General features: G+C 35.3%; 71 non-coding genes and 13 pseudogenes across 71 annotated transcripts; all 84 read right to left on the bottom strand.

The window, feature by feature from the left end:
• Positions 1 to 116: 116 nt before the first annotated feature.
• On the bottom strand, positions 117 to 235 carry LOC145300207 (5S ribosomal RNA). Its single transcript, XR_013872440.1, has one exon. It is a non-coding gene; the product is annotated as a 5S ribosomal RNA (ribosomal RNA).
• A 151-nt stretch (positions 236 to 386) lies between these two features.
• Positions 387 to 505, bottom strand: LOC145301092 (5S ribosomal RNA). The gene has a single exon (XR_013873293.1). It is a non-coding gene; the product is annotated as a 5S ribosomal RNA (ribosomal RNA).
• A 149-nt stretch (positions 506 to 654) lies between these two features.
• On the bottom strand, positions 655 to 773 carry LOC145300443 (5S ribosomal RNA). The gene has a single exon (XR_013872664.1). It is a non-coding gene; the product is annotated as a 5S ribosomal RNA (ribosomal RNA).
• Positions 774 to 923: 150 nt separating this feature from the next.
• On the bottom strand, positions 924 to 1,042 carry LOC145299263 (5S ribosomal RNA). The gene has a single exon (XR_013871527.1). It is a non-coding gene; the product is annotated as a 5S ribosomal RNA (ribosomal RNA).
• A 150-nt stretch (positions 1,043 to 1,192) lies between these two features.
• LOC145299262 (5S ribosomal RNA) lies at positions 1,193 to 1,311 on the bottom strand. Its single transcript, XR_013871526.1, has one exon. It is a non-coding gene; the product is annotated as a 5S ribosomal RNA (ribosomal RNA).
• Positions 1,312 to 1,462: 151 nt separating this feature from the next.
• Positions 1,463 to 1,581, bottom strand: LOC145299261 (5S ribosomal RNA). The gene has a single exon (XR_013871525.1). It is a non-coding gene; the product is annotated as a 5S ribosomal RNA (ribosomal RNA).
• A 150-nt stretch (positions 1,582 to 1,731) lies between these two features.
• On the bottom strand, positions 1,732 to 1,850 carry LOC145299260 (5S ribosomal RNA). The gene has a single exon (XR_013871524.1). It is a non-coding gene; the product is annotated as a 5S ribosomal RNA (ribosomal RNA).
• A 151-nt stretch (positions 1,851 to 2,001) lies between these two features.
• LOC145299790 (5S ribosomal RNA) lies at positions 2,002 to 2,120 on the bottom strand. The gene has a single exon (XR_013872035.1). It is a non-coding gene; the product is annotated as a 5S ribosomal RNA (ribosomal RNA).
• A 147-nt stretch (positions 2,121 to 2,267) lies between these two features.
• On the bottom strand, positions 2,268 to 2,386 carry LOC145300420 (5S ribosomal RNA). The gene has a single exon (XR_013872643.1). It is a non-coding gene; the product is annotated as a 5S ribosomal RNA (ribosomal RNA).
• Positions 2,387 to 2,535: 149 nt separating this feature from the next.
• On the bottom strand, positions 2,536 to 2,655 carry LOC145301357 (5S ribosomal RNA; annotated as a pseudogene).
• Positions 2,656 to 2,806: 151 nt separating this feature from the next.
• On the bottom strand, positions 2,807 to 2,925 carry LOC145300396 (5S ribosomal RNA). Its single transcript, XR_013872621.1, has one exon. It is a non-coding gene; the product is annotated as a 5S ribosomal RNA (ribosomal RNA).
• Positions 2,926 to 3,076: 151 nt separating this feature from the next.
• On the bottom strand, positions 3,077 to 3,195 carry LOC145301471 (5S ribosomal RNA; annotated as a pseudogene).
• A 149-nt stretch (positions 3,196 to 3,344) lies between these two features.
• LOC145299711 (5S ribosomal RNA) lies at positions 3,345 to 3,463 on the bottom strand. Its single transcript, XR_013871959.1, has one exon. It is a non-coding gene; the product is annotated as a 5S ribosomal RNA (ribosomal RNA).
• Positions 3,464 to 3,613: 150 nt separating this feature from the next.
• LOC145299258 (5S ribosomal RNA) lies at positions 3,614 to 3,732 on the bottom strand. The gene has a single exon (XR_013871522.1). It is a non-coding gene; the product is annotated as a 5S ribosomal RNA (ribosomal RNA).
• Positions 3,733 to 3,882: 150 nt separating this feature from the next.
• Positions 3,883 to 4,001, bottom strand: LOC145300205 (5S ribosomal RNA). The gene has a single exon (XR_013872438.1). It is a non-coding gene; the product is annotated as a 5S ribosomal RNA (ribosomal RNA).
• A 151-nt stretch (positions 4,002 to 4,152) lies between these two features.
• Positions 4,153 to 4,271, bottom strand: LOC145299257 (5S ribosomal RNA). Its single transcript, XR_013871521.1, has one exon. It is a non-coding gene; the product is annotated as a 5S ribosomal RNA (ribosomal RNA).
• A 150-nt stretch (positions 4,272 to 4,421) lies between these two features.
• On the bottom strand, positions 4,422 to 4,540 carry LOC145299256 (5S ribosomal RNA). The gene has a single exon (XR_013871520.1). It is a non-coding gene; the product is annotated as a 5S ribosomal RNA (ribosomal RNA).
• Positions 4,541 to 4,691: 151 nt separating this feature from the next.
• On the bottom strand, positions 4,692 to 4,810 carry LOC145300375 (5S ribosomal RNA). The gene has a single exon (XR_013872601.1). It is a non-coding gene; the product is annotated as a 5S ribosomal RNA (ribosomal RNA).
• Positions 4,811 to 4,957: 147 nt separating this feature from the next.
• Positions 4,958 to 5,076, bottom strand: LOC145301363 (5S ribosomal RNA; annotated as a pseudogene).
• A 149-nt stretch (positions 5,077 to 5,225) lies between these two features.
• On the bottom strand, positions 5,226 to 5,345 carry LOC145301456 (5S ribosomal RNA; annotated as a pseudogene).
• Positions 5,346 to 5,496: 151 nt separating this feature from the next.
• LOC145299625 (5S ribosomal RNA) lies at positions 5,497 to 5,615 on the bottom strand. The gene has a single exon (XR_013871876.1). It is a non-coding gene; the product is annotated as a 5S ribosomal RNA (ribosomal RNA).
• A 149-nt stretch (positions 5,616 to 5,764) lies between these two features.
• On the bottom strand, positions 5,765 to 5,883 carry LOC145300204 (5S ribosomal RNA). The gene has a single exon (XR_013872437.1). It is a non-coding gene; the product is annotated as a 5S ribosomal RNA (ribosomal RNA).
• Positions 5,884 to 6,034: 151 nt separating this feature from the next.
• On the bottom strand, positions 6,035 to 6,153 carry LOC145299255 (5S ribosomal RNA). Its single transcript, XR_013871519.1, has one exon. It is a non-coding gene; the product is annotated as a 5S ribosomal RNA (ribosomal RNA).
• A 150-nt stretch (positions 6,154 to 6,303) lies between these two features.
• Positions 6,304 to 6,422, bottom strand: LOC145299254 (5S ribosomal RNA). Its single transcript, XR_013871518.1, has one exon. It is a non-coding gene; the product is annotated as a 5S ribosomal RNA (ribosomal RNA).
• Positions 6,423 to 6,573: 151 nt separating this feature from the next.
• Positions 6,574 to 6,692, bottom strand: LOC145299789 (5S ribosomal RNA). Its single transcript, XR_013872034.1, has one exon. It is a non-coding gene; the product is annotated as a 5S ribosomal RNA (ribosomal RNA).
• A 147-nt stretch (positions 6,693 to 6,839) lies between these two features.
• On the bottom strand, positions 6,840 to 6,958 carry LOC145300419 (5S ribosomal RNA). Its single transcript, XR_013872642.1, has one exon. It is a non-coding gene; the product is annotated as a 5S ribosomal RNA (ribosomal RNA).
• Positions 6,959 to 7,107: 149 nt separating this feature from the next.
• Positions 7,108 to 7,227, bottom strand: LOC145301355 (5S ribosomal RNA; annotated as a pseudogene).
• Positions 7,228 to 7,378: 151 nt separating this feature from the next.
• LOC145300395 (5S ribosomal RNA) lies at positions 7,379 to 7,497 on the bottom strand. Its single transcript, XR_013872620.1, has one exon. It is a non-coding gene; the product is annotated as a 5S ribosomal RNA (ribosomal RNA).
• A 151-nt stretch (positions 7,498 to 7,648) lies between these two features.
• Positions 7,649 to 7,767, bottom strand: LOC145301470 (5S ribosomal RNA; annotated as a pseudogene).
• Positions 7,768 to 7,916: 149 nt separating this feature from the next.
• On the bottom strand, positions 7,917 to 8,035 carry LOC145299710 (5S ribosomal RNA). The gene has a single exon (XR_013871958.1). It is a non-coding gene; the product is annotated as a 5S ribosomal RNA (ribosomal RNA).
• A 150-nt stretch (positions 8,036 to 8,185) lies between these two features.
• Positions 8,186 to 8,304, bottom strand: LOC145299253 (5S ribosomal RNA). Its single transcript, XR_013871517.1, has one exon. It is a non-coding gene; the product is annotated as a 5S ribosomal RNA (ribosomal RNA).
• Positions 8,305 to 8,454: 150 nt separating this feature from the next.
• On the bottom strand, positions 8,455 to 8,573 carry LOC145300202 (5S ribosomal RNA). Its single transcript, XR_013872436.1, has one exon. It is a non-coding gene; the product is annotated as a 5S ribosomal RNA (ribosomal RNA).
• A 151-nt stretch (positions 8,574 to 8,724) lies between these two features.
• LOC145299252 (5S ribosomal RNA) lies at positions 8,725 to 8,843 on the bottom strand. The gene has a single exon (XR_013871516.1). It is a non-coding gene; the product is annotated as a 5S ribosomal RNA (ribosomal RNA).
• A 150-nt stretch (positions 8,844 to 8,993) lies between these two features.
• LOC145299250 (5S ribosomal RNA) lies at positions 8,994 to 9,112 on the bottom strand. Its single transcript, XR_013871515.1, has one exon. It is a non-coding gene; the product is annotated as a 5S ribosomal RNA (ribosomal RNA).
• Positions 9,113 to 9,263: 151 nt separating this feature from the next.
• LOC145300374 (5S ribosomal RNA) lies at positions 9,264 to 9,382 on the bottom strand. Its single transcript, XR_013872600.1, has one exon. It is a non-coding gene; the product is annotated as a 5S ribosomal RNA (ribosomal RNA).
• Positions 9,383 to 9,529: 147 nt separating this feature from the next.
• LOC145301361 (5S ribosomal RNA) lies at positions 9,530 to 9,648 on the bottom strand (annotated as a pseudogene).
• Positions 9,649 to 9,797: 149 nt separating this feature from the next.
• On the bottom strand, positions 9,798 to 9,917 carry LOC145301354 (5S ribosomal RNA; annotated as a pseudogene).
• Positions 9,918 to 10,068: 151 nt separating this feature from the next.
• Positions 10,069 to 10,187, bottom strand: LOC145299624 (5S ribosomal RNA). Its single transcript, XR_013871875.1, has one exon. It is a non-coding gene; the product is annotated as a 5S ribosomal RNA (ribosomal RNA).
• A 149-nt stretch (positions 10,188 to 10,336) lies between these two features.
• On the bottom strand, positions 10,337 to 10,455 carry LOC145300201 (5S ribosomal RNA). The gene has a single exon (XR_013872435.1). It is a non-coding gene; the product is annotated as a 5S ribosomal RNA (ribosomal RNA).
• Positions 10,456 to 10,606: 151 nt separating this feature from the next.
• On the bottom strand, positions 10,607 to 10,725 carry LOC145300200 (5S ribosomal RNA). Its single transcript, XR_013872434.1, has one exon. It is a non-coding gene; the product is annotated as a 5S ribosomal RNA (ribosomal RNA).
• Positions 10,726 to 10,876: 151 nt separating this feature from the next.
• LOC145299249 (5S ribosomal RNA) lies at positions 10,877 to 10,995 on the bottom strand. The gene has a single exon (XR_013871514.1). It is a non-coding gene; the product is annotated as a 5S ribosomal RNA (ribosomal RNA).
• A 150-nt stretch (positions 10,996 to 11,145) lies between these two features.
• On the bottom strand, positions 11,146 to 11,264 carry LOC145300199 (5S ribosomal RNA). The gene has a single exon (XR_013872433.1). It is a non-coding gene; the product is annotated as a 5S ribosomal RNA (ribosomal RNA).
• A 151-nt stretch (positions 11,265 to 11,415) lies between these two features.
• LOC145299248 (5S ribosomal RNA) lies at positions 11,416 to 11,534 on the bottom strand. The gene has a single exon (XR_013871513.1). It is a non-coding gene; the product is annotated as a 5S ribosomal RNA (ribosomal RNA).
• Positions 11,535 to 11,684: 150 nt separating this feature from the next.
• On the bottom strand, positions 11,685 to 11,803 carry LOC145299246 (5S ribosomal RNA). Its single transcript, XR_013871511.1, has one exon. It is a non-coding gene; the product is annotated as a 5S ribosomal RNA (ribosomal RNA).
• A 151-nt stretch (positions 11,804 to 11,954) lies between these two features.
• LOC145300373 (5S ribosomal RNA) lies at positions 11,955 to 12,073 on the bottom strand. Its single transcript, XR_013872599.1, has one exon. It is a non-coding gene; the product is annotated as a 5S ribosomal RNA (ribosomal RNA).
• Positions 12,074 to 12,220: 147 nt separating this feature from the next.
• On the bottom strand, positions 12,221 to 12,339 carry LOC145301360 (5S ribosomal RNA; annotated as a pseudogene).
• A 149-nt stretch (positions 12,340 to 12,488) lies between these two features.
• Positions 12,489 to 12,608, bottom strand: LOC145301353 (5S ribosomal RNA; annotated as a pseudogene).
• Positions 12,609 to 12,759: 151 nt separating this feature from the next.
• On the bottom strand, positions 12,760 to 12,878 carry LOC145300220 (5S ribosomal RNA). The gene has a single exon (XR_013872453.1). It is a non-coding gene; the product is annotated as a 5S ribosomal RNA (ribosomal RNA).
• A 149-nt stretch (positions 12,879 to 13,027) lies between these two features.
• Positions 13,028 to 13,146, bottom strand: LOC145300198 (5S ribosomal RNA). Its single transcript, XR_013872432.1, has one exon. It is a non-coding gene; the product is annotated as a 5S ribosomal RNA (ribosomal RNA).
• A 151-nt stretch (positions 13,147 to 13,297) lies between these two features.
• Positions 13,298 to 13,416, bottom strand: LOC145300197 (5S ribosomal RNA). Its single transcript, XR_013872431.1, has one exon. It is a non-coding gene; the product is annotated as a 5S ribosomal RNA (ribosomal RNA).
• A 151-nt stretch (positions 13,417 to 13,567) lies between these two features.
• LOC145299873 (5S ribosomal RNA) lies at positions 13,568 to 13,686 on the bottom strand. The gene has a single exon (XR_013872115.1). It is a non-coding gene; the product is annotated as a 5S ribosomal RNA (ribosomal RNA).
• A 151-nt stretch (positions 13,687 to 13,837) lies between these two features.
• Positions 13,838 to 13,956, bottom strand: LOC145300588 (5S ribosomal RNA). The gene has a single exon (XR_013872802.1). It is a non-coding gene; the product is annotated as a 5S ribosomal RNA (ribosomal RNA).
• Positions 13,957 to 14,102: 146 nt separating this feature from the next.
• LOC145301039 (5S ribosomal RNA) lies at positions 14,103 to 14,221 on the bottom strand. The gene has a single exon (XR_013873241.1). It is a non-coding gene; the product is annotated as a 5S ribosomal RNA (ribosomal RNA).
• Positions 14,222 to 14,370: 149 nt separating this feature from the next.
• On the bottom strand, positions 14,371 to 14,489 carry LOC145299042 (5S ribosomal RNA). Its single transcript, XR_013871308.1, has one exon. It is a non-coding gene; the product is annotated as a 5S ribosomal RNA (ribosomal RNA).
• A 151-nt stretch (positions 14,490 to 14,640) lies between these two features.
• Positions 14,641 to 14,759, bottom strand: LOC145299245 (5S ribosomal RNA). Its single transcript, XR_013871510.1, has one exon. It is a non-coding gene; the product is annotated as a 5S ribosomal RNA (ribosomal RNA).
• Positions 14,760 to 14,910: 151 nt separating this feature from the next.
• On the bottom strand, positions 14,911 to 15,029 carry LOC145301422 (5S ribosomal RNA; annotated as a pseudogene).
• A 149-nt stretch (positions 15,030 to 15,178) lies between these two features.
• Positions 15,179 to 15,297, bottom strand: LOC145299709 (5S ribosomal RNA). The gene has a single exon (XR_013871957.1). It is a non-coding gene; the product is annotated as a 5S ribosomal RNA (ribosomal RNA).
• A 150-nt stretch (positions 15,298 to 15,447) lies between these two features.
• LOC145299621 (5S ribosomal RNA) lies at positions 15,448 to 15,566 on the bottom strand. Its single transcript, XR_013871872.1, has one exon. It is a non-coding gene; the product is annotated as a 5S ribosomal RNA (ribosomal RNA).
• Positions 15,567 to 15,717: 151 nt separating this feature from the next.
• Positions 15,718 to 15,836, bottom strand: LOC145299244 (5S ribosomal RNA). The gene has a single exon (XR_013871509.1). It is a non-coding gene; the product is annotated as a 5S ribosomal RNA (ribosomal RNA).
• Positions 15,837 to 15,986: 150 nt separating this feature from the next.
• Positions 15,987 to 16,105, bottom strand: LOC145300196 (5S ribosomal RNA). The gene has a single exon (XR_013872430.1). It is a non-coding gene; the product is annotated as a 5S ribosomal RNA (ribosomal RNA).
• A 151-nt stretch (positions 16,106 to 16,256) lies between these two features.
• Positions 16,257 to 16,375, bottom strand: LOC145299788 (5S ribosomal RNA). The gene has a single exon (XR_013872033.1). It is a non-coding gene; the product is annotated as a 5S ribosomal RNA (ribosomal RNA).
• A 147-nt stretch (positions 16,376 to 16,522) lies between these two features.
• On the bottom strand, positions 16,523 to 16,641 carry LOC145301037 (5S ribosomal RNA). Its single transcript, XR_013873239.1, has one exon. It is a non-coding gene; the product is annotated as a 5S ribosomal RNA (ribosomal RNA).
• A 149-nt stretch (positions 16,642 to 16,790) lies between these two features.
• Positions 16,791 to 16,910, bottom strand: LOC145301350 (5S ribosomal RNA; annotated as a pseudogene).
• A 151-nt stretch (positions 16,911 to 17,061) lies between these two features.
• LOC145300101 (5S ribosomal RNA) lies at positions 17,062 to 17,180 on the bottom strand. The gene has a single exon (XR_013872336.1). It is a non-coding gene; the product is annotated as a 5S ribosomal RNA (ribosomal RNA).
• Positions 17,181 to 17,329: 149 nt separating this feature from the next.
• LOC145301106 (5S ribosomal RNA) lies at positions 17,330 to 17,448 on the bottom strand. The gene has a single exon (XR_013873307.1). It is a non-coding gene; the product is annotated as a 5S ribosomal RNA (ribosomal RNA).
• Positions 17,449 to 17,599: 151 nt separating this feature from the next.
• LOC145299787 (5S ribosomal RNA) lies at positions 17,600 to 17,718 on the bottom strand. The gene has a single exon (XR_013872032.1). It is a non-coding gene; the product is annotated as a 5S ribosomal RNA (ribosomal RNA).
• Positions 17,719 to 17,865: 147 nt separating this feature from the next.
• On the bottom strand, positions 17,866 to 17,984 carry LOC145301036 (5S ribosomal RNA). Its single transcript, XR_013873238.1, has one exon. It is a non-coding gene; the product is annotated as a 5S ribosomal RNA (ribosomal RNA).
• Positions 17,985 to 18,133: 149 nt separating this feature from the next.
• LOC145301349 (5S ribosomal RNA) lies at positions 18,134 to 18,253 on the bottom strand (annotated as a pseudogene).
• A 151-nt stretch (positions 18,254 to 18,404) lies between these two features.
• Positions 18,405 to 18,523, bottom strand: LOC145299243 (5S ribosomal RNA). Its single transcript, XR_013871508.1, has one exon. It is a non-coding gene; the product is annotated as a 5S ribosomal RNA (ribosomal RNA).
• A 149-nt stretch (positions 18,524 to 18,672) lies between these two features.
• Positions 18,673 to 18,791, bottom strand: LOC145300195 (5S ribosomal RNA). Its single transcript, XR_013872429.1, has one exon. It is a non-coding gene; the product is annotated as a 5S ribosomal RNA (ribosomal RNA).
• Positions 18,792 to 18,942: 151 nt separating this feature from the next.
• LOC145300193 (5S ribosomal RNA) lies at positions 18,943 to 19,061 on the bottom strand. Its single transcript, XR_013872427.1, has one exon. It is a non-coding gene; the product is annotated as a 5S ribosomal RNA (ribosomal RNA).
• A 151-nt stretch (positions 19,062 to 19,212) lies between these two features.
• On the bottom strand, positions 19,213 to 19,331 carry LOC145299871 (5S ribosomal RNA). The gene has a single exon (XR_013872113.1). It is a non-coding gene; the product is annotated as a 5S ribosomal RNA (ribosomal RNA).
• A 151-nt stretch (positions 19,332 to 19,482) lies between these two features.
• On the bottom strand, positions 19,483 to 19,601 carry LOC145300642 (5S ribosomal RNA). Its single transcript, XR_013872856.1, has one exon. It is a non-coding gene; the product is annotated as a 5S ribosomal RNA (ribosomal RNA).
• Positions 19,602 to 19,750: 149 nt separating this feature from the next.
• On the bottom strand, positions 19,751 to 19,869 carry LOC145299885 (5S ribosomal RNA). Its single transcript, XR_013872127.1, has one exon. It is a non-coding gene; the product is annotated as a 5S ribosomal RNA (ribosomal RNA).
• Positions 19,870 to 20,018: 149 nt separating this feature from the next.
• On the bottom strand, positions 20,019 to 20,137 carry LOC145300192 (5S ribosomal RNA). Its single transcript, XR_013872426.1, has one exon. It is a non-coding gene; the product is annotated as a 5S ribosomal RNA (ribosomal RNA).
• A 151-nt stretch (positions 20,138 to 20,288) lies between these two features.
• LOC145299884 (5S ribosomal RNA) lies at positions 20,289 to 20,407 on the bottom strand. The gene has a single exon (XR_013872126.1). It is a non-coding gene; the product is annotated as a 5S ribosomal RNA (ribosomal RNA).
• A 149-nt stretch (positions 20,408 to 20,556) lies between these two features.
• On the bottom strand, positions 20,557 to 20,675 carry LOC145299031 (5S ribosomal RNA). The gene has a single exon (XR_013871297.1). It is a non-coding gene; the product is annotated as a 5S ribosomal RNA (ribosomal RNA).
• A 150-nt stretch (positions 20,676 to 20,825) lies between these two features.
• On the bottom strand, positions 20,826 to 20,944 carry LOC145299707 (5S ribosomal RNA). The gene has a single exon (XR_013871955.1). It is a non-coding gene; the product is annotated as a 5S ribosomal RNA (ribosomal RNA).
• Positions 20,945 to 21,095: 151 nt separating this feature from the next.
• Positions 21,096 to 21,214, bottom strand: LOC145299242 (5S ribosomal RNA). The gene has a single exon (XR_013871507.1). It is a non-coding gene; the product is annotated as a 5S ribosomal RNA (ribosomal RNA).
• A 151-nt stretch (positions 21,215 to 21,365) lies between these two features.
• LOC145301261 (5S ribosomal RNA) lies at positions 21,366 to 21,484 on the bottom strand. The gene has a single exon (XR_013873460.1). It is a non-coding gene; the product is annotated as a 5S ribosomal RNA (ribosomal RNA).
• A 150-nt stretch (positions 21,485 to 21,634) lies between these two features.
• LOC145299661 (5S ribosomal RNA) lies at positions 21,635 to 21,753 on the bottom strand. The gene has a single exon (XR_013871911.1). It is a non-coding gene; the product is annotated as a 5S ribosomal RNA (ribosomal RNA).
• A 151-nt stretch (positions 21,754 to 21,904) lies between these two features.
• On the bottom strand, positions 21,905 to 22,023 carry LOC145300547 (5S ribosomal RNA). The gene has a single exon (XR_013872763.1). It is a non-coding gene; the product is annotated as a 5S ribosomal RNA (ribosomal RNA).
• A 151-nt stretch (positions 22,024 to 22,174) lies between these two features.
• Positions 22,175 to 22,293, bottom strand: LOC145299786 (5S ribosomal RNA). The gene has a single exon (XR_013872031.1). It is a non-coding gene; the product is annotated as a 5S ribosomal RNA (ribosomal RNA).
• Positions 22,294 to 22,442: 149 nt separating this feature from the next.
• Positions 22,443 to 22,561, bottom strand: LOC145300378 (5S ribosomal RNA). Its single transcript, XR_013872604.1, has one exon. It is a non-coding gene; the product is annotated as a 5S ribosomal RNA (ribosomal RNA).
• Between the last annotated feature and the right edge of the window lie 90 nt (positions 22,562 to 22,651).

The raw sequence follows: 22,651 nt of genomic DNA, 5'->3' as shown, positions 1-22,651 counted from the left end.
ATATTTATTTACCAAATCTGATAATGTAATGATATTTTGTTTTTTGTTTTTTTATCTAATATTTTACATTAAAATCGAACGCATTTTTATGAGTTTTTCCAAAAATTCAGGGGAAATGCTTACAGCACCTGGTATTCCCAAGCGGTCACCTATCTAAGTACTGACCAGGCTCTACGTTGCTTAACTTCGGGGATCGGACGAGAACCGGTGTTTTCAACGTGATATGGCCGTAAGCGAAGACGTGCCATAATTTTAACTATTACAATTTTAATATTTATTTACCAAATCTGATAATGTAATGATATTTTGTGTTTTGTTTTTTTATCTAATATTTTACATTAAAATCGAACGCATTTTTATGAGTTTTTCCAAAAATTCAGGGGAAATGCTTACAGCACCTGGTATTCCCAAGCGGTCACCCGTCTAAGTACTGACCAGGCTCTACGTTGCTTAACTTCGGGGATCGGACGAGAACCGGTGTTTTGAACGTAATATGGCCGTAAGCGAAGAAGTGCCATAATTTTAACTATTACAATTTCAATATTTATTTAGAAAATCTGATAATTTAATGATACTTCATTTGTTTTTTTTACCTAATATTTTACATTAAAATCGAACGCATTTTTATGAGTTTTTCCAAAAATTCAGGGGAAATGCTTACAGCACCTGGTATTCCCAAGCGGTCACCCATCTAAGTACTGAACAGGCTCTACGTTGCTTAACGTCGGGGATCGGACGAGAACCGGTGTTTTCAACGTGATATGGCCGTAAGCGAAGACGTGCCATAATTTTAACTATTACAATTTCAATATTTATTTACCAAATCTGATAATGTAATGATATTTTGTTTTTTGTTTTTTATCTAATATTTTACATTAAAATCGAACGAATTTTTATGAGTTTTTCCAAAAATTCAGGGGAAATGCTTACAGCACCTGGTATTCCCAAGCGGTCACCCATCTAAGTACTGACCAGGCTCTACGTTGCTTAACTTCGGGGATCGGACGAGAACCGGTGTTTTCAACGTGATATGGCCGTAAGCGAAGAAGTGCGATAATTTTAACTATTACAATTTCAATATTTATTTACCAAATCTGATAATTTAATGATACTTTATTTGTTTTTTTTTACCTAATATTTTACATTAAAATCGAACGCATTTTTATGAGTTTTTCCAAAAATTCAGGGGAAATGCTTACAGCACCTGGTATTCCCAAGCGGTCACCCATCTAAGTACTGACCAGGCTCTACGTTGCTTAACTTCGGGGATCGGACGAGAACCGGTGTTTTCAACGTGATATGGCCGTAAGCGAAGACGTGCCATAAATTTAACTATTACAATGTCAATATTTATTTACCAAATCTGATAATGTAATGATATTTTGGTTTTTGTTTTTTTATCTAATATTTTACATTAAAATCGAACGTATTTTTATGAGTTTTTCCAAAAATTCAGGGGAAATGCTTACAGCACCTGGTATTCCCAAGCGGTCACCCATCTAAGTACTGACCAGGCTCTACGTTGCTTAACTTCGGGGATCGGACGAGAACCGGTGTTTTCAACGTGATATGGCCGTAAGCGAAGACGTGCCATAATTTTAACTATTACAATTTCAATATTTATTTACCAAATCTGATAATGTAATGATATTTTGTTTTTTGTTTTTTATCTAATATTTTACATTAAAATCGAACTCATTTTTATGAGTTTTTCCAAAAATTCAGGGGAAATGCTTACAGCACCTGGTATTCCCAAGCGGTCACCCATCTAAGTACTGACCAGGCTCTACGTTGCTTAACTTCGGGGATCGGACGAGAACCGGTGTTTTCAACGTGATATGGCCGTAAGCGAAGACGTGCCATAATTTTAACTATTACAATTTCAAAATTTATTTACCAAATCTGATAATGTAATGATATTTTGTTTTTTGTTTTTTTATCTAATATTTTACATTAAAATCGAACGCATTTTTATGAGTTTTTCCAAAAATTCAGGGGAAATGCTTACAGCACCTGGTATTCCCAAGCGGTCACCCATCTAAGTACTGACCAGGCTCTACGTTGCTTAACTTCGGGGATCGGACGAGAACCGGTGTTTTCAACGTAATATGGCCGTAAGCGAAGAAGTGCCATAATTTTAACTATTACAATTTCAATATTTATTTACCAAATCTGATAATTTAATGACTTTATTTGTTTGTTTTACCTAATATTTAACATTAAAATCGAACGCATTTTTATGAGTTTTTCCAAAAATTCAGGGGAAATGCTTACAGCACCTGTTATTCCCAAGCGGTCACCCATCTAAGTACTGACCAGGCTCTACGTTGCTTGACTTCGGGGATCGGACGAGAACCGGTGTTTTCAACGTGATATGGCCGTAAGCTAAGAAGTGCCATAATTTTAACTATTACAATTTCAATATTTATTTACCAAATCTGATAATTTAATGATACTTTATTTGTTTTTTTTACCTAATATTTTACATTAAAATCGAACGCATTTTTATGAGTTTTTCAAAACATTCAGCGGAAATGCTTACAGCACCTGGTATTCCCAAGCGGTCACCCATCTAAGTACTGACCAGGCTTTACGTTGCTTAAATTCGGGGGATCGGACGAGAACCGGTGTTTTCAACGTGATATGGCCGTAAGCGAAGACGTGCCATAATTTTAACTATTACAATTTCAATATTTATTTACCAAATCTGATAATGTAATGATATTTTGTTTTTTGTTTTTTTATCTAATATTTTACATTAAAATCGAACGCATTTTTATGAGTTTTTCCAAAAATTCAGGGGAAATGCTTACAGCACCTGGTATTCCCAAGCGGTCACCCATCTAAGTACTGACCAGGCTCTACGTTGCTAAACTTCGGGGATCGGACGAGAACCGGTGTTTTCAACGTGATATGGCCGTAAGCGAAGACGTGCCATAATTTTAACTATTACAATTTTAATATTTATTTACCAAATCTGATAATGTAATGATATTTTGTTTTTTGTTTTTTTATCTAATATTTTACATTAAAATCGAACGCATTTTTATGAGTTTTTCCAAAAATTCAGGGGAAATGCTTACAGCACCTGGTATTCCCAAGCGGTCACCCGTCTAAGTACTGACCAGGCTCTACGTTGCTTAACTTCGGGGATCGGACGACAACCGGTGTTTTGAATCTAATATGGCCGTAAGCGAAGAAGTGCCATAATTTTAACTATTACAATTTCAATATTTATTTAGAAAATCTAATAATTTAATGATACATCATTTGTTTTTTTTACCTAATATTTTACATCAAAATCGAACGCATTTTTATGAGTTTTTCCAAAAATTCAGGGGAAATGCTTACAGCACCTGGTATTCCCAAGCGGTCACCCATCTAAGTACTGAACAGGCTCTACGTTGCTTAACTTCGGGGATCGGACGAGAACCGGTGTTTTCAACGTGATATGGCCGTAAGCGAAGACGTGCCATAATTTTAACTATTACAATTTCAATATTTATTTACCAAATCTGATAATGTAATGATATTTTGTTTTTTGTTTTTTATCTAATATTTTACATTAAAATCGAACGAATTTTTATGAGTTTTTCCAAAAATTCAGGGGAAATGCTTACAGCACCTGGTATTCCCAAGCGGTCACCCATCTAAGTACTGACCAGGCTCTACGTTGCTTAACTTCGGGGATCGGACGAGAACCGGTGTTTTCAACGTGATATGGCCGTAAGCGAAGAAGTGCGATAATTTTAACTATTACAATTTCAATATTTATTTACCAAATCTGATAATTTAATGATACTTTATTTGTTTTTTTTTACCTAATATTTTACATTAAAATCGAACGCATTTTTATGAGTTTTTCCAAAAATTCAGGGGAAATGCTTACAGCACCTGGTATTCCCAAGCGGTCACCTATCTAAGTACTGACCAGGCTCTACGTTGCTTAACTTCGGGGATCGGACGAGAACCGGTGTTTTCAACGTGATATGGCCGTAAGCGAAGACGTGCCATAACTTTAACTATTACAATGTCAATATTTATTTACCAAATCTGATAATGTAATGATATTTTGGTTTTTGTTTTTTTATCTAATATTTTACATTAAAATCGAACGCATTTTTATGAGTTTTTCCAAAAATTCAGGGGAAATGCTTACAGCACCTGGTATTCCCAAGCGGTCACCCATCTAAGTACTGACCAGGCTCTACGTTGCTTAACTTCGGGGATCGGACGAGAACCGGTGTTTTCAACGTGATATGGCCGTAAGCGAAGACGTGCCATAATTTTAACTATTACAATTTCAATATTTATTTACCAAATCTGATAATGTAATGATATTTTGTTTTTTGTTTTTTATCTAATATTTTACATTAAAATCGAACGCATTTTTATGAGTTTTTCCAAAAATTCAGGGGAAATGCTTACAGCACCTGGTATTCCCAAGCGGTCACCCATCTAAGTACTGACCAGGCTCTACGTTGCTTAACTTCGGGGATCGGACGAGAACCGGTGTTTTCAACGTGATATGGCCGTAAGCGAAGACGTGCCATAATTTTAACTATTACAATTTCAAAATTTATTTACCAAATCTGATAATGTAATGATATTTTGTTTTTTGTTTTTTTATCTAATATTTTACATTAAAATCGAACGCATTTTTATGAGTTTTTCCAAAAATTCAGGGGAAATGATTACAGCACCTGGTATTCCCAAGCGGTCACCCATCTAAGTACTGACCAGGCTCTACGTTGCTTAACTTCGGGGATCGGACGAGAACCGGTGTTTTCAACGTAATATGGCCGTAAGCGAAGAAGTGCCATAATTTTAACTATTACAATTTCAATATTTATTTACCAAATCTGATAATTTAATGACTTTATTTGTTTGTTTTACCTAATATTTTACATTAAAATCGAACGCATTTTTATGAGTTTTTCCAAAAATTCAGGGGAAATGCTTACAGCACCTGTTATTTCCAAGCGGTCACCCATCTAAGTACTGACCAGGCTCTACGTTGCTTGACTTTGGGGATCGGACGAGAACAAGTGTTTTCAACGTGATATGGCCGTAAGCTAAGAAGTGCCATAATTTTAACTATTACAATTTCAATATTTATTTACCAAATCTTATAATTTAATGATACTTTATTTGTTTTTTTTACCTAATATTTTACATTAAAATCGAACGCATTTTTATGAGTTTTTCAAAACATTCAGCGGAAATGCTTACAGCACCTGGTATTCCCAAGCGGTCACCCATCTAAGTACTGACCAGGCTTTACGTTGCTTAAATTCGGGGGATCGGACGAGAAACGGTGTTTTCAACGTGATATGGCCGTAAGCGAAGACGTGCGATAATTTTAACTATTACAATTTCAATATTTATTTACCAAATCTGATAATGTAATGATATTTTGTTTTTTGTTTTTTTATCTAATATTTTACATTAAAATCGAACGCATTTTTATGCGTTTTTCCAAAAATTCAGGGGAAATGCTTACAGCACCTGGTATTCCCAAGCGGTCACCCATCTAAGTACTGACCAAGCTCTACGTTGCTTAACTTCGGGGATCGGACGAGAACCGGTGTTTTCAACGTGATATGGCCGTAAGCGAAGAAGCGCGATAATTTTAACTATTACAATTTCAATATTTATTTACCAAATCTGATAATTTAATGATACTTTATTTGTTTTTTTTACCTAATATTTTACATCAAAATCGAACGCATTTTTATGAGTTTTTCCAAAAATTCAGGGGAAATGCTTACAGCACCTGGTATTCCCAAGCGGTCACCTATCTAAGTACTGACCAGGCTCTACGTTGCTTAACTTCGGGGATCGGACGAGAACCGGTGTTTTCAACGTGATATGGCCGTAAGCGAAGACGTGCCATAAATTTAACTATTACAATGTCAATATTTATTTACCAAATCTGATAATGTAATGATATTTTGGTTTTTGTTTTTTTATCTAATATTTTACATTAAAATCGAACGTATTTTTATGAGTTTTTCCAAAAATTCAGGGGAAATGCTTACAGCACCTGGTATTCCCAAGCGGTCACCCATCTAAGTACTGACCAGGCTCTACGTTGCTTAACTTCGGGGATCGGACGAGAACCGGTGTTTTCAACGTGATATGGCCGTAAGCGAAGACGTGCCATAATTTTAACTATTACAATTTCAATATTTATTTACCAAATCTGATAATGTAATGATATTTTGTTTTTTGTTTTTTATCTAATATTTTACATTAAAATCGAACTCATTTTTATGAGTTTTTCCAAAAATTCAGGGGAAATGCTTACAGCACCTGGTATTCCCAAGCGGTCACCCATCTAAGTACTGACCAGGCTCTACGTTGCTTAACTTCGGGGATCGGACGAGAACCGGTGTTTTCAACGTGATATGGCCGTAAGCGAAGACGTGCCATAATTTTAACTATTACAATTTCAAAATTTATTTACCAAATCTGATAATGTAATGATATTTTGTTTTTTGTTTTTTTATCTAATATTTTACATTAAAATCGAACGCATTTTTATGAGTTTTTCCAAAAATTCAGGGGAAATGCTTACAGCACCTGGTATTCCCAAGCGGTCACCCATCTAAGTACTGACCAGGCTCTACGTTGCTTAACTTCGGGGATCGGACGAGAACCGGTGTTTTCAACGTAATATGGCCGTAAGCGAAGAAGTGCCATAATTTTAACTATTACAATTTCAATATTTATTTACCAAATCTGATAATTTAATGACTTTATTTGTTTGTTTTACCTAATATTTAACATTAAAATCGAACGCATTTTTATGAGTTTTTCCAAAAATTCAGGGGAAATGCTTACAGCACCTGTTATTCCCAAGCGGTCACCCATCTAAGTACTGACCAGGCTCTACGTTGCTTGACTTCGGGGATCGGACGAGAACCGGTGTTTTCAACGTGATATGGCCGTAAGCTAAGAAGTGCCATAATTTTAACTATTACAATTTCAATATTTATTTACCAAATCTGATAATTTAATGATACTTTATTTGTTTTTTTTACCTAATATTTTACATTAAAATCGAACGCATTTTTATGAGTTTTTCAAAACATTCAGCGGAAATGCTTACAGCACCTGGTATTCCCAAGCGGTCACCCATCTAAGTACTGACCAGGCTTTACGTTGCTTAAATTCGGGGGATCGGACGAGAACCGGTGTTTTCAACGTGATATGGCCGTAAGCGAAGACGTGCCATAATTTTAACTATTACAATTTCAATATTTATTTACCAAATCTGATAATGTAATGATATTTTGTTTTTTGTTTTTTTATCTAATATTTTACATTAAAATCGAACGCATTTTTATGAGTTTTTCCAAAAATTCAGGGGAAATGCTTACAGCACCTGGTATTCCCAAGCGGTCACCCATCTAAGTACTGACCAGGCTCTACGTTGCTAAACTTCGGGGATCGGACGAGAACCGGTGTTTTCAACGTGATATGGCCGTAAGCGAAGACGTGCCATAATTTTAACTATTACAATTTTAATATTTATTTACCAAATCTGATAATGTAATGATATTTTGTTTTTTGTTTTTTTATCTAATATTTTACATTAAAATCGAACGCATTTTTATGAGTTTTTCCAAAAATTCAGGGGAAATGCTTACAGCACCTGGTATTCCCAAGCGGTCACCCGTCTAAGTACTGACCAGGCTCTACGTTGCTTAACTTCGGGGATCGGACGACAACCGGTGTTTTGAATCTAATATGGCCGTAAGCGAAGAAGTGCCATAATTTTAACTATTACAATTTCAATATTTATTTAGAAAATCTAATAATTTAATGATACATCATTTGTTTTTTTTACCTAATATTTTACATCAAAATCGAACGCATTTTTATGAGTTTTTCCAAAAATTCAGGGGAAATGCTTACAGCACCTGGTATTCCCAAGCGGTCACCCATCTAAGTACTGAACAGGCTCTACGTTGCTTAACTTCGGGGATCGGACGAGAACCGGTGTTTTCAACGTGATATGGCCGTAAGCGAAGACGTGCCATAATTTTAACTATTACAATTTCAATATTTATTTACCAAATCTGATAATGTAATGATATTTTGTTTTTTGTTTTTTATCTAATATTTTACATTAAAATCGAACGAATTTTTATGAGTTTTTCCAAAAATTCAGGGGAAATGCTTACAGCACCTGGTATTCCCAAGCGGTCACCCATCTAAGTACTGACCAGGCTCTACGTTGCTTAACTTCGGGGATCGGACGAGAACCGGTGTTTTCAACGTGATATGGCCGTAAGCGAAGAAGTGCGATAATTTTAACTATTACAATTTCAATATTTATTTACCAAATCTGATAATTTAATGATACTTTATTTGTTTTTTTTTACCTAATATTTTACATTAAAATCGAACGCATTTTTATGAGTTTTTCCAAAAATTCAGGGGAAATGCTTACAGCACCTGGTATTCCCAAGCGGTCACCTATCTAAGTACTGACCAGGCTCTACGTTGCTTAACTTCGGGGATCGGACGAGAACCGGTGTTTTCAACGTGATATGGCCGTAAGCGAAGACGTGCCATAACTTTAACTATTACAATGTCAATATTTATTTACCAAATCTGATAATGTAATGATATTTTGGTTTTTGTTTTTTTATCTAATATTTTACATTAAAATCGAACGCATTTTTATGAGTTTTTCCAAAAATTCAGGGGAAATGCTTACAGCACCTGGTATTCCCAAGCGGTCACCCATCTAAGTACTGACCAGGCTCTACGTTGCTTAACTTCGGGGATCGGACGAGAACCGGTGTTTTCAACGTGATATGGCCGTAAGCGAAGACGTGCCATAATTTTAACTATTACAATTTCAATATTTATTTACCAAATCTGATAATGTAATGATATTTTGTTTTTTGTTTTTTATCTAATATTTTACATTAAAATCGAACGCATTTTTATGAGTTTTTCCAAAAATTCAGGGGAAATGCTTACAGCACCTGGTATTCCCAAGCGGTCACCCATCTAAGTACTGACCAGGCTCTACGTTGCTTAACTTCGGGGATCGGACGAGAACCGGTGTTTTCAACGTGATATGGCCGTAAGCGAAGACGTGCCATAATTTTAACTATTACAATTTCAAAATTTATTTACCAAATCTGATAATGTAATGATATTTTGTTTTTTGTTTTTTTATCTAATATTTTACATTAAAATCGAACGCATTTTTATGAGTTTTTCCAAAAATTCAGGGGAAATGATTACAGCACCTGGTATTCCCAAGCGGTCACCCATCTAAGTACTGACCAGGCTCTACGTTGCTTAACTTCGGGGATCGGACGAGAACCGGTGTTTTCAACGTAATATGGCCGTAAGCGAAGAAGTGCCATAATTTTAACTATTACAATTTCAATATTTATTTACCAAATCTGATAATTTAATGACTTTATTTGTTTGTTTTACCTAATATTTTACATTAAAATCGAACGCATTTTTATGAGTTTTTCCAAAAATTCAGGGGAAATGCTTACAGCACCTGTTATTTCCAAGCGGTCACCCATCTAAGTACTGACCAGGCTCTACGTTGCTTGACTTTGGGGATCGGACGAGAACAAGTGTTTTCAACGTGATATGGCCGTAAGCTAAGAAGTGCCATAATTTTAACTATTACAATTTCAATATTTATTTACCAAATCTTATAATTTAATGATACTTTATTTGTTTTTTTTACCTAATATTTTACATTAAAATCGAACGCATTTTTATGAGTTTTTCAAAACATTCAGCGGAAATGCTTACAGCACCTGGTATTCCCAAGCGGTCACCCATCTAAGTACTGACCAGGCTTTACGTTGCTTAAATTCGGGGGATCGGACGAGAACCGGTGTTTTCAACGTGATATGGCCGTAAGCGAAGACGTGCGATAATTTTAACTATTACAATTTCAATATTTATTTACCAAATCTGATAATGTAATGATATTTTGTTTTTTGTTTTTTTATCTAATATTTTACATTAAAATCGAACGCATTTTTATGCGTTTTTCCAAAAATTCAGGGGAAATGCTTACAGCACCTGGTATTCCCAAGCGGTCACCCATCTAAGTACTGACCAAGCTCTACGTTGCTTAACTTCGGGGATCGGACGAGAACCGGTGTTTTCAACGTGATATGGCCGTAAGCGAAGAAGCGCGATAATTTTAACTATTACAATTTCAATATTTATTTACCAAATCTGATAATTTAATGATACTTTATTTGTTTTTTTTACCTAATATTTTACATCAAAATCGAACGCATTTTTATGAGTTTTTCCAAAAATTCAGGGGAAATGCTTACAGCACCTGGTATTCCCAAGCGGTCACCTATCTAAGTACTGACCAGGCTCTACGTTGCTTAACTTCGGGGATCGGACGAGAACCGGTGTTTTCAACGTGATATGGCCGTAAGCGAAGACGTGCCATAATTTTAACTATTACAATTTTAATATTTATTTACCACATCTGATAATGTAATGATATTTTGTGTTTTGTTTTTTTATCTAATATTTTACATTAAAATCGAACGCATTTTTATGAGTTTTTCCAAAAATTCAGGGGAAATGCTTACAGCACCTGGTATTCCCAAGCGGTCACCTATCTAAGTACTGACCAGGCTCTACGTTGCTTAACTTCGGGGATCGGACGAGAACCGGTGTTTTCAACGTGATATGGCCGTAAGCGAAGACGTGCCATAATTTTAACTATTACAATTTCAATATTTATTTACCAAATCTGATAATGTAATGATATTTTGTTTTTTGTTTTTTTATCTAATATTTTACATTAAAATCGAACGCATTTTTATGCGTTTTTCCAAAAATTCAGGGGAAATGCTTACAGCACCTGGTATTCCCAAGCGGTCACCCATCTAAGTACTGACCAGGCTCTACGTTGCTTAACTTCGGGGATCGGACGAGAACCGGTGTTTTCAACGTGATATGGCCGTAAGCGAAGAAGTGCGATAATTTTAACTATTACAATTTCAATATTTATTTACCAAATCTGATAATTTAATGATACTTTATTTGTTTTTTTTTACCTAATATTTTACATTAAAATCGAACGCATTTTTATGAGTTTTTCCAAAAATTCAGGGGAAATGCTTACAGCACCTGGTATTCCCAAGCGGTCACCTATCTAAGTACTGACCAGGCTCTACGTTGCTTAACTTCGGGGATCGGACGAGAACCGGTGTTTTCAACGTGATATGGCCGTAAGCGAAGACGTGCCATAACTTTAACTATTACAATGTCAATATTTATTTACCAAATCTGATAATGTAATGATATTTTGGTTTTTGTTTTTTTATCTAATATTTTACATTAAAATCGAACGCATTTTTATGAGTTTTTCCAAAAATTCAGGGGAAATGCTTACAGCACCTGGTATTCCCAAGCGGTCACCCATCTAAGTACTGACCAGGCTCTACGTTGCTTAACTTCGGGGATCGGACGAGAACCGGTGTTTTCAACGTGATATGGCCGTAAGCGAAGACGTGCCATAATTTTAACTATTACAATTTCAATATTTATTTACCAAATCTGATAATGTAATGATATTTTGTTTTTTGTTTTTTATCTAATATTTTACATTAAAATCGAACGCATTTTTATGAGTTTTTCCAAAAATTCAGGGGAAATGCTTACAGCACCTGGTATTCCCAAGCGGTCACCCATCTAAGTACTGACCAGGCTCTACGTTGCTTAACTTCGGGGATCGGACGAGAACCGGTGTTTTCAACGTGATATGGCCGTAAGCGAAGACGTGCCATAATTTTAACTATTACAATTTCAAAATTTATTTACCAAATCTGATAATGTAATGATATTTTGTTTTTTGTTTTTTTATCTAATATTTTACATTAAAATCGAACGCATTTTTATGAGTTTTTCCAAAAATTCAGGGGAAATGATTACAGCACCTGGTATTCCCAAGCGGTCACCCATCTAAGTACTGACCAGGCTCTACGTTGCTTAACTTCGGGGATCGGACGAGAACCGGTGTTTTCAACGTAATATGGCCGTAAGCGAAGAAGTGCCATAATTTTAACTATTACAATTTCAATATTTATTTACCAAATCTGATAATTTAATGACTTTATTTGTTTGTTTTACCTAATATTTTACATTAAAATCGAACGCATTTTTATGTGTTTTTCCAAAAATTCAGGGGAAATGCTTACAGCACCTGTTATTTCCAAGCGGTCACCCATCTAAGTACTGACCAGGCTCTACGTTGCTTGACTTTGGGGATCGGACGAGAACAAGTGTTTTCAACGTGATATGGCCGTAAGCTAAGAAGTGCCATAATTTTAACTATTACAATTTCAATATTTATTTACCAAATCTTATAATTTAATGATACTTTATTTGTTTTTTTTACCTAATATTTTACATTAAAATCGAACGCATTTTTATGAGTTTTTCAAAACATTCAGCGGAAATGCTTACAGCACCTGGTATTCCCAAGCGGTCACCCATCTAAGTACTGACCAGGCTTTACGTTGCTTAAATTCGGGGGATCGGACGAGAACCGGTGTTTTCAACGTGATATGGCCGTAAGCGAAGACGTGCCATAATTTTAACTATTACAATTTCAATATTTATTTACCAAATCTGATAATGTAATGATATTTTGTTTTTTGTTTTTTTATCTAATATTTTACATTAAAATCGAACGCATTTTTATGCGTTTTTCCAAAAATTCAGGGGAAATGCTTACAGCACCTGGTATTCCCAAGCGGTCACCCATCTAAGTACTGACCAGGCTCTATGTTGCTTAACTTCGGGGATCGGACGAGAACCGGTGTTTTCAACGTGATATGGCCGTAAGCGAAGAAGCGCGATAATTTTAACTATTACAATTTCAATATTTATTTACCAAATCTGATAATTTAATGATACTTTATTTGTTTTTTTTACCTAATATTTTACATCAAAATCGAACGCATTTTTATGAGTTTTTCCAAAAATTCAGGGGAAATGCTTACAGCACCTGGTATTCCCAAGCGGTCACCTATCTAAGTACTGACCAGGCTCTACGTTGCTTAACTTCGGGGATCGGACGAGAACCGGTGTTTTCAACGTGATATGGCCGTAAGCGAAGACGTGCCATAATTTTAACTATTACAATTTTAATATTTATTTACCACATCTGATAATGTAATGATATTTTGTGTTTTGTTTTTTTATCTAATATTTTACATTAAAATCGAACGCATTTTTATGAGTTTTTCCAAAAATTCAGGGGAAATGCTTACAGCACCTGGTATTCCCAAGCGGTCACCTATCTAAGTACTGACCAGGCTCTACGTTGCTTAACTTCGGGGATCGGACGAGAACCGGTGTTTTCAACGTGATATGGCCGTAAGCGAAGACGTGCCATAATTTTAACTATTACAATTTCAATATTTATTTACCAAATCTGATAATGTAATGATATTTTGTTTTTTGTTTTTTTATCTAATATTTTACATTAAAATCGAACGCATTTTTATGAGTTTTTCCAAAAATTCAGGGGAAATGCTTACAGCACCTGGTATTCCCAAGCGGTCACCCATCTAAGTACTGACCAGGCTCTACGTTGCTTAACGTCGGGGATCGGACGAGAACCGGTGTTTTCAACGTGATATGGCCGTAAGCGAAGACGTGCCATAATTTTAACTATTACAATTTTAATATTTATTTACCAAATCTGATAATGTAATGATATTTTGTTTTTTGTTTTTTTATCTAATATTTTACATTAAAATCGAACGCATTTTTATGAGTTTTTCCAAAAATTCAGGGGAAATGCTTACAGCACCTGGTATTCCCAAGCGGTCACCCGTCTAAGTACTGACCAGGCTCTACGTTGCTTAACTTCGGGGATCGGACGAGAACCGGTGTTTTCAACGTAATATGGCCGTAAGCGAAGAAGTGCCATAATTTTAACTATTACAATTTCAATATTTATTTACCAAATCTGATAATTTATGACTTTATTTGTTTGTTTTACCTAATATTTTACATTAAAATCGAACGCATTTTTATGAGTTTTTCCAAAAATTCAGGGGAAATGCTTACAGCACCTGTTATTTCCAAGCGGTCACCCATCTAAGTACTGACCAGGCTCTACGTTGCTTGACTTCGGGGATCGGACGAGAACCGGTGTTTTCAACGTGATATGGCCGTAAGCTAAGAAGTGCCATAATTTTAACTATTACAATTTCAATATTTATTTACCAAATCTGATAATTTAATGATACTTTATTTGTTTTTTTTACCTAATATTTTACATTAAAATCGAACGAATTTTTATGAGTTTTTCCAAAAATTCAGGGGAAATGCTTACAGCACCTGGTATTCCCAAGCGGTCACCCATCTAAGTACTAACCAGGCTCTTCGTTGCTTAACTTCGGGGATCGGACGAGAACCGGTGTTTTCAACGTGATATGGCCGTAAGCGAAGACGTGCCATAATTTTAACTATTACAATTTCAATATTTATTTACCAAATCTGATAATGTAATGATATTTTGTTTTTTGTTTTTTTATCTAATATTTTACATTAAAATCGAACGCATTTTTATGAGTTTTTCCAAAAATTCAGGGGAAATGCTTACAGCACCTGGTATTCCCAAGCGGTCACCCATCTAAGTACTGACCAGGCTCTACGTTGCTTAACTTCGGGGATCGGACGAGAACCGGTGTTTTCAACGTGATATGGCCGTAAGCGAAGACGTGCCATAATTTTAACTATTACAATTTTAATATTTCTTTACCAAATCTGATAATGTAATGATATTTTGTTTTTTGTTTTTTTATCTAATATTTTACATTAAAATCGAACGCATTTTTATGAGTTTTTCCAAAAATTCAGGGGAAATGCTTACAGCACCTGGTATTCCCAAGCGGTCACCCGTCTAAGTACTGACCAGGCTCTACGTTGCTTAACTTCGGGGATCGGACGAGAACCGGTGTTTTGAATCTAATATGGCCGTAAGCGAAGAAGTGCCATAATTTTAACTATTACAATTTCAATATTTATTTAGAAAATCTGATAATTTAATGATACTTCATTTGTTTTTTTTACCTAATATTTTACATCAAAATCGAACGCATTTTTATGAGTTTTTCCAAAAATTCAGGGGAAATGCTTACAGCACCTGGTATTCCCAAGCGGTCACCCATCTAAGTACTGAACAGGCTCTACGTTGCTTAACTTCGGGGATCGGACGAGAACCGGTGTTTTCAACGTGATATGGCCGTAAGCGAAGACGTGCCATAATTTTAACTATTACAATTTCAATGTTTATTTACCAAATCTGATAATGTAATGATATTTTGTTTTTTGTTTTTTATCTAATATTTTACATTAAAATCGAACGAATTTTTATGAGTTTTTCCAAAAATTCAGGGGAAATGCTTACAGCACCTGGTATTCCCAAGCGGTCACCCATCTAAGTACTGACCAGGCTCTACGTTGCTTAACTTCGGGGATCGGACGAGAACCGGTGTTTTCAACGTGATATTGCCGTAAGCGAAGAAGTGCGATAATTTTAACTATTACAATTTCAATATTTATTTACCAAATCTGATAATTTAATGATACTTTATTTGTTTTTTTTTTACCTAATATTTTACATTAAAATCGAACGCATTTTTATGAGTTTTTCCAAAAATTCAGGGGAAATGCTTACAGCACCTGGTATTCCCAAGCGGTCACCCATCTAAGTACTGACCAGGCTCTACGTTGCTTAACTTCGGGGATCGGACGAGAACCGGTGTTTTCAACGTGATATGGCCGTAAGCGAAGACGTGCCATAATTTTAACTATTACAATTTCAATATTTATTTACCAAATCTGATAATGTAATGATATTTTGTTTTTTGTTTTTTATCTAATATTTTACATTAAAATCGAACGCATTTTTATGAGTTTTTCCAAAAATTCAGGGGAAATGCTTACAGCACCTGGTATTCCCAAGCGGTCACCTATCTAAGTACTGACCAGGCTCTACGTTGCTTAACTTCGGGGATCGGACGAGAACCGGTGTTTTCAACGTGATATGGCCGTAAGCGAAGACGTGCCATAATTTTAACTATTACAATTTCAAAATTTATTTACCAAATCTGATAATTTAATGATATTTTGTTTTTTGTTTTTTTATCTAATATTTTACATTAAAATCGAACGCATTTTTATGAGTTTTTCCAAAAATTCAGGGGAAATGCTTACAGCACCTGGTATTCCCAAGCGGTCACCCATCTAAGTACTGACCAGGCTCTACGTTGCTTAACTTCGGGGATCGGACGAGAACCGGTGTTTTCAACGTAATATGGCCGTAAGCGAAGAAGTGCCATAATTTTAACTATTACAATTTCAATATTTATTTACCAAATCTGATAATTTAATGACTTTATTTGTTTGTTTTACCTAATATTTTACATTAAAATCGAACGCATTTTTATGAGTTTTTCCAAAAATTCAGGGGAAATGCTTACAGCACCTGTTATTTCCAAGCGGTCACCCATCTAAGTACTGACCAGGCTCTACGTTGCTTGACTTCGGGGATCGGACGAGAACCGGTGTTTTCAACGTGATATGGCCGTAAGCGAAGAAGTGCCATAATTTTAACTATTACAATTTCAATATTTATTTACCAAATCTGATAATTTAATGATACTTTATTTGTTTTTTTTACCTAATATTTTACATTAAAATCGAACGCATTTTTATGAGTTTTTCAAAACATTCAGCGGAAATGCTTACAGCACCTGGTATTCCCAAGCGGTCACCCATCTAAGTACTGACCAGGCTTTACGTTGCTTAAATTCGGGGGATCGGACGAGAACCGGTGTTTTCAACGTGATATGGCCGTAAGCGAAAACGTGCGATAATTTTAACTATTACAATTTCAATATTTATTTACCAAATCTGATAATGTAATGATATTTTGTTTTTTGTTTTTTTATCTAATATTTTACATTAAAATCGAACGCATTTTTATGCGTTTTTCCAAAAATTCAGGGGAAATTCTTACAGCACCTGGTATTCCCAAGCGGTCACCCATCTAAGTACTGACCAGGCTCTACGTTGCTTAACTTCGGGGATCGGACGAGAACCGGTGTTTTCAACGTGATATGGCCGTAAGCGAAGAAGCGCGATAATTTAAACTATTACAATTTCAATATTTATTTACCAAATCTGATAATTTAATGATACTTTATTTGTTTTTTTTACCTAATATTTTACATCAAAATCGAACGCATTTTTATGAGTTTTTCCAAAAATTCAGGGGAAATGCTTACAGCACCTGGTATTCCACAGCGGTCACCTATCTAAGTACTGACCAGGCTCTACGTTGCTTAACTTCGGGGATCGGACGAGAACCGGTGTTTTCAACGTGATATGGCCGTAAGCGAAGACGTGCCATAATTTTAACTATTACAATTTTAATATTTATTTACCACATCTGATAATGTAATGATATTTTGTGTTTTGTTTTTTTATCTAATATTTTACATTAAAATCGAACGCATTTTTATGAGTTTTTCCAAAAATTCAGGGGAAATGCTTACAGCACCTGGTATTCCCAAGCGGTCACCCATCTAAGTACTGACCAGGCTCTACGTTGCTTAACTTCGGGGATCGGACGAGAACCGGTGTTTTCAACGTAATATGGCCGTAAGCGAAGAAGTTCCATAATTTTAACTATTACAATTTCAATATTTATTTACCAAATCTGATAATTTAATGACTTTATTTGTTTGTTTTACCTAATATTTTACATTAAAATCGAACGCATTTTTATGAGTTTTTCCAAAAATTCAGGGGAAATGCTTACAGCACCTGTTATTTCCAAGCGGTCACCCATCTAAGTACTGACCAGGCTCTACGTTGCTTGACTTCGGGGATCGGACGAGAACCGGTGTTTTCAACGTGATATGGCCGTAAGCTAAGAAGTGCCATAATTTTAACTATTACAATTTCAATATTTATTTACCAAATCTGATAATTTAATGATACTTTATTTGTTTTTTTTACCTAATATTTTACATTAAAATCGAACGCATTTTTATGAGTTTTTCAAAACATTCAGCGGAAATGCTTACAGCACCTGGTATTCCCAAGCGGTCACCCATCTAAGTACTGACCAGGCTTTACGTTGCTTAAATTCGGGGGATCGGACGAGAACCGGTGTTTTCAACGTGATATGGCCGTAAGCGAAGACGTGCGATAATTTTAACTATTACAATTTCAATATTTATTTACCAAATCTGATAATGTAATGATATTTTGTTTTTTGTTTTTTTATCTAATATTTTACATTAAAATCGAACGCATTTTTATGCGTTTTTCCAAAAATTCAGGGGAAATGCTTACAGCACCTGGTATTCCCAAGCGGTCACCCATCTAAGTACTGACCAGGCTCTACGTTGCTTAACTTCGGGGATCGGACGAGAACCGGTGTTTTCAACGTGATATGGCCGTAAGCGAAGAAGCGCGATAATTTTAACTATTACAATTTCAATATTTATTTACCAAATCTGATAATTTAATGATACTTTATTTGTTTTTTTTACCTAATATTTTACATCAAAATCGAACGCATTTTTATGAGTTTTTCCAAAAATTCAGGGGAAATGCTTACAGCACCTGGTATTCCCAAGCGGTCACCTATCTAAGTACTGACCAGGCTCTACGTTGCTTAACTTCGGGGATCGGACGAGAACCGGTGTTTTCAACGTGATATGGCCGTAAGCGAAGACGTGCCATAATTTTAACTATTACAATTTCAATATTTATTTACCACATCTGATAATGTAATGATATTTTGTGTTTTGTTTTTTTATCTAATATTTTACATTAAAATCGAACGCATTTTTATGAGTTTTTCCAAAAATTCAGGGGAAATGCTTACAGCACCTGGTATTCCCAAGCGGTCACCTATCTAAGTACTGACCAGGCTCTACGTTGCTTAACTTCGGGGATCGGACGAGAACCGGTGTTTTCAACGTGATATGGCCGTAAGCGAAGACGTGCCATAATTTTAACTATTACAATTTCAATATTTATTTACCAAATCTGATAATGTAATGATATTTTGTTTTTTGTTTTTTTATCTAATATTTTACATTAAAATCGAACGCATTTTTATGAGTTTTTCCAAAAATTCAGGGGAAATGCTTACAGCACCTGGTATTCCCAAGCGGTCACCCATCTAAGTACTGACCAGGCTCTACGTTGCTTAACGTCGGGGATCGGACGAGAACCGGTGTTTTCAACGTGATATGGCCGTAAGCGAAGACGTGCCATAATTTTAACTATTACAATTTTAATATTTATTTACCAAATCTGATAATGTAATGATATTTTGTTTTTTGTTTTTTTATCTAATATTTTACATTAAAATCGAGCGCATTTTTATGAGTTTTTCCAAAAATTCAGGGGAAATGCTTACAGCACCTGGTATTCCCAAGCGGTCACCCGTCTAAGTACTGACCAGGCTCTACGTTGCTTAACTTCGGGGATCGGACGAGAACCGGTGTTTTCAACGTAATATGGCTGTAAGCGAAGAAGTGCCATAATTTTAACTATTACAATTTCAATATTTATTTACCAAATCTGATAATTTAATGATACTTCATTTGTTTGTTTTACCTAATATTTTACATTAAAATCGAACGCATTTTTATGAGTTTTTCCAAAAATTCAGTGGAAATGCTTACAGCACCTGGTATTCCCAAGCGGTCACCCATCTAAGTACTGACCAGGCTCTACGTTGCTTAACTTCGGGGATCGGACGAGAACCGGTGTTTTCAACGTAATATGGCTGTAAGCGAAGAAGTGCCATAATTTTAACTATTACAATTTCAATATTTATTTAGAAAATCTGATAATTTAATGATACTTTATTTGTTTGTTTTACCTAATATTTTACATTAAAATCGAACGCATTTTTATGAGTTTTTCCAAAAATTCAGGGGAAATGCTTACAGCACCTGGTATTCCCAAGCGGTCACCTATCTAAGTACTGACCAGGCTCTACGTTGCTTAACTTCGGGGATCGGACGAGAACCGGTGTTTTCAACGTGATATGGCCGTAAGCGAAGACGTGCCATAATTTTAACTATTACAATTTCAATATTTATTTACCAAATCTGATAATGTAATGATATTTTGTTTTTTGTTTTTTTATCTAATATTTTACATTAAAATCGAACGCATTTTTATGAGTTTTTCCAAAAATTCAGTGGAAATGCTTACAGCACCTGGTATTCCCAAGCGGTCACCCATCTAAGTACTGACCAGGCTCTACGTTGCTTAACTTCGGGGATCGGACGAGAACCGGTGTTTTCAACGTAATATGGCTGTAAGCGAAGAAGTGCCATAATTTTAACTATTACAATTTCAATATTTATTTACCAAATCTGATAATTTAATGATACTTTATTTGTTTTTTTTACCTAATATTTTACATTAAAATCGAACGAATTTTTATGAGTTTTTCCAAAAATTCAGGGGAAATGCTTACAGCACCTGGTATTCCCAAGCGGTCACCCATCTAAGTACTAACCAGGCTCTTCGTTGCTTAACTTCGGGGATCGGACGAGAACCGGTGTTTTCAACGTGATATGGCCGTAAGCGAAGACGTGCCATAATTTTAACTATTACAATTTCAATATTTATTTACCAAATCTGATAATGTAATGATATTTTGTTTTTTGTTTTTTATCTAATATTTTACATTAAAATCGAACGCATTTTTATGAGTTTTTCCAAAAATTCAGGGGAAATGCTTACAGCACCTGGTATTCGCAAGCGGTCACCCATCTAAGTACTGACCAGGCTCTACGTTGCTTAACTTCGGGGATCGGACGAGAACCGGTGTTTTCAACGTGATATGGCCGTAAGCGAAGACGTGCCATAATTTTAACTATTACAATTTCAATATTTATTTACCAAATCTGATAATGTAATGATATTTTGTTTTTTGTTTTTTTATCTAATATTTTACATTAAAATCGAACGCATTTTTATGAGTTTTTCCAAAAATTCAGGGGAAATGCTTACAGCACCTGGTATTCCCAAGCGGTCACCCATCTAAGTACTGACCAGGCTCTACGTTGCTTAACTTCGGGGATCGGACGAGAACCGGTGTTTTCAACGTGATATGGCCGTAAGCGAAGACGTGCCATAATTTTAACTATTACAATTTCAATATTTATTTACCAAATCTGATAATGTAATGATATTTTGGTTTTTGTTTTTTTATCTAATATTTTACATTAAAATCGAGCGCATTTTTATGAGTTTTTCCAAAAATTCAGGGGAAATGCTTACAGCACCTGGTATTCCCAAGCGGTCACCCATCTAAGTACTGACCAGGCTCTACGTTGTGTAACTTCGTGGATCGGACGAGAACCGGTGTTTTCAACGTGATATGGCCGTAAGCGAAGACGTGCCATAATTTTAACTATTACAATTTCAATATTTATTTACCAAGTCTTATAATGTAATGATATTTTGTTTTTTGTTTTTTATCTAATATTTTACATTAAAATCGAGCGCATTTTTATGAGTTTTTCCAAAAATTCAGGGGAAATGCTTACAGCACCTGGTATTCACAAGCGGTCACCCATCTAAGTACTGACCAGGCTCTACGTTGCTTAACTTCGGGGATCGGACGAGAACCGGTGTTTTCAACGTGATATGGCCGTAAGCGAAGACGTGCCATAATTTTAACTATTACAATTTCAATATTTATTTACCAAATCTGATAATGTAATGATATTTTGTTTTTTGTTTTTTTATCTAATATTTTACATTAAAATCGAACGCATTTTTATGAGTTTTTCCAAAAATTCAGGGGAAATGCTTACAGCACCTGGTATTCCCAAGCGGTCACCCATCTAAGTACTGACCAGGCTCTACCTTACTTAACTTCGGGGATCGGACGAGAACCGGTGTTTTCAACGTGATATGGCCGTAAGCGAAGACGTGCCATAATTTAAACTATTACAATTTCAATATTTATTTACCAAATCTGATAATGTAATGATATTTTGTTTTTTGTTTTTTTATCTAATATTTTACATTAAAATCGAACGCATTTTTATGAGTTTTTCCAAAAATTCAGGGGAAATGCTTACAGCACCTGGTATTCCCAAGCGGTCACCCATCTAAGTACTGACCAGGCTCTACGTTGCTTAACTTCGGGGATCGGACGAGAACCGGTGTTTTCAACGTAATATGGCCGTAAGCGAAGAAGTGCCATAATTTTAACTATTACAATTTCAATATTTATTTACCAAATCGTATAATTTGATGATACTTTATTTGTTTGTTTTACCTAATATTTTACATTAAAATCGAGCGCATTTTTATGAGTTTTTCCAAAAATTCAGGGGAAATGCTTACAGCACCTGGTATTCCCAAGCGGTCACCCATCTAAGTACTGACCAGGCTCTACGTTGCTTGACTTCGGGGATCGGACGAGAACCGGTGTTTTCAACGTAATATGGCCGTAAGCGAAGAAGTGCCATAATTTTAACTATTACAATTTCAATATTTAGTTACCAAATCTGATAATTTAATGATACTTTATTTGTTTGTTTTACCT

The sequence above is a fragment of the Euprymna scolopes genome, chromosome 18 (assembly GCF_053919585.1).
Source record: "Euprymna scolopes isolate OS-2025 chromosome 18, ASM5391958v1, whole genome shotgun sequence".
NCBI lineage: Eukaryota > Metazoa > Mollusca > Cephalopoda > Sepiida > Sepiolidae > Euprymna > Euprymna scolopes.
Note: the sequence above shows the minus strand (reverse complement) of the source record. Positions and strands in the feature narration are given on the sequence as shown.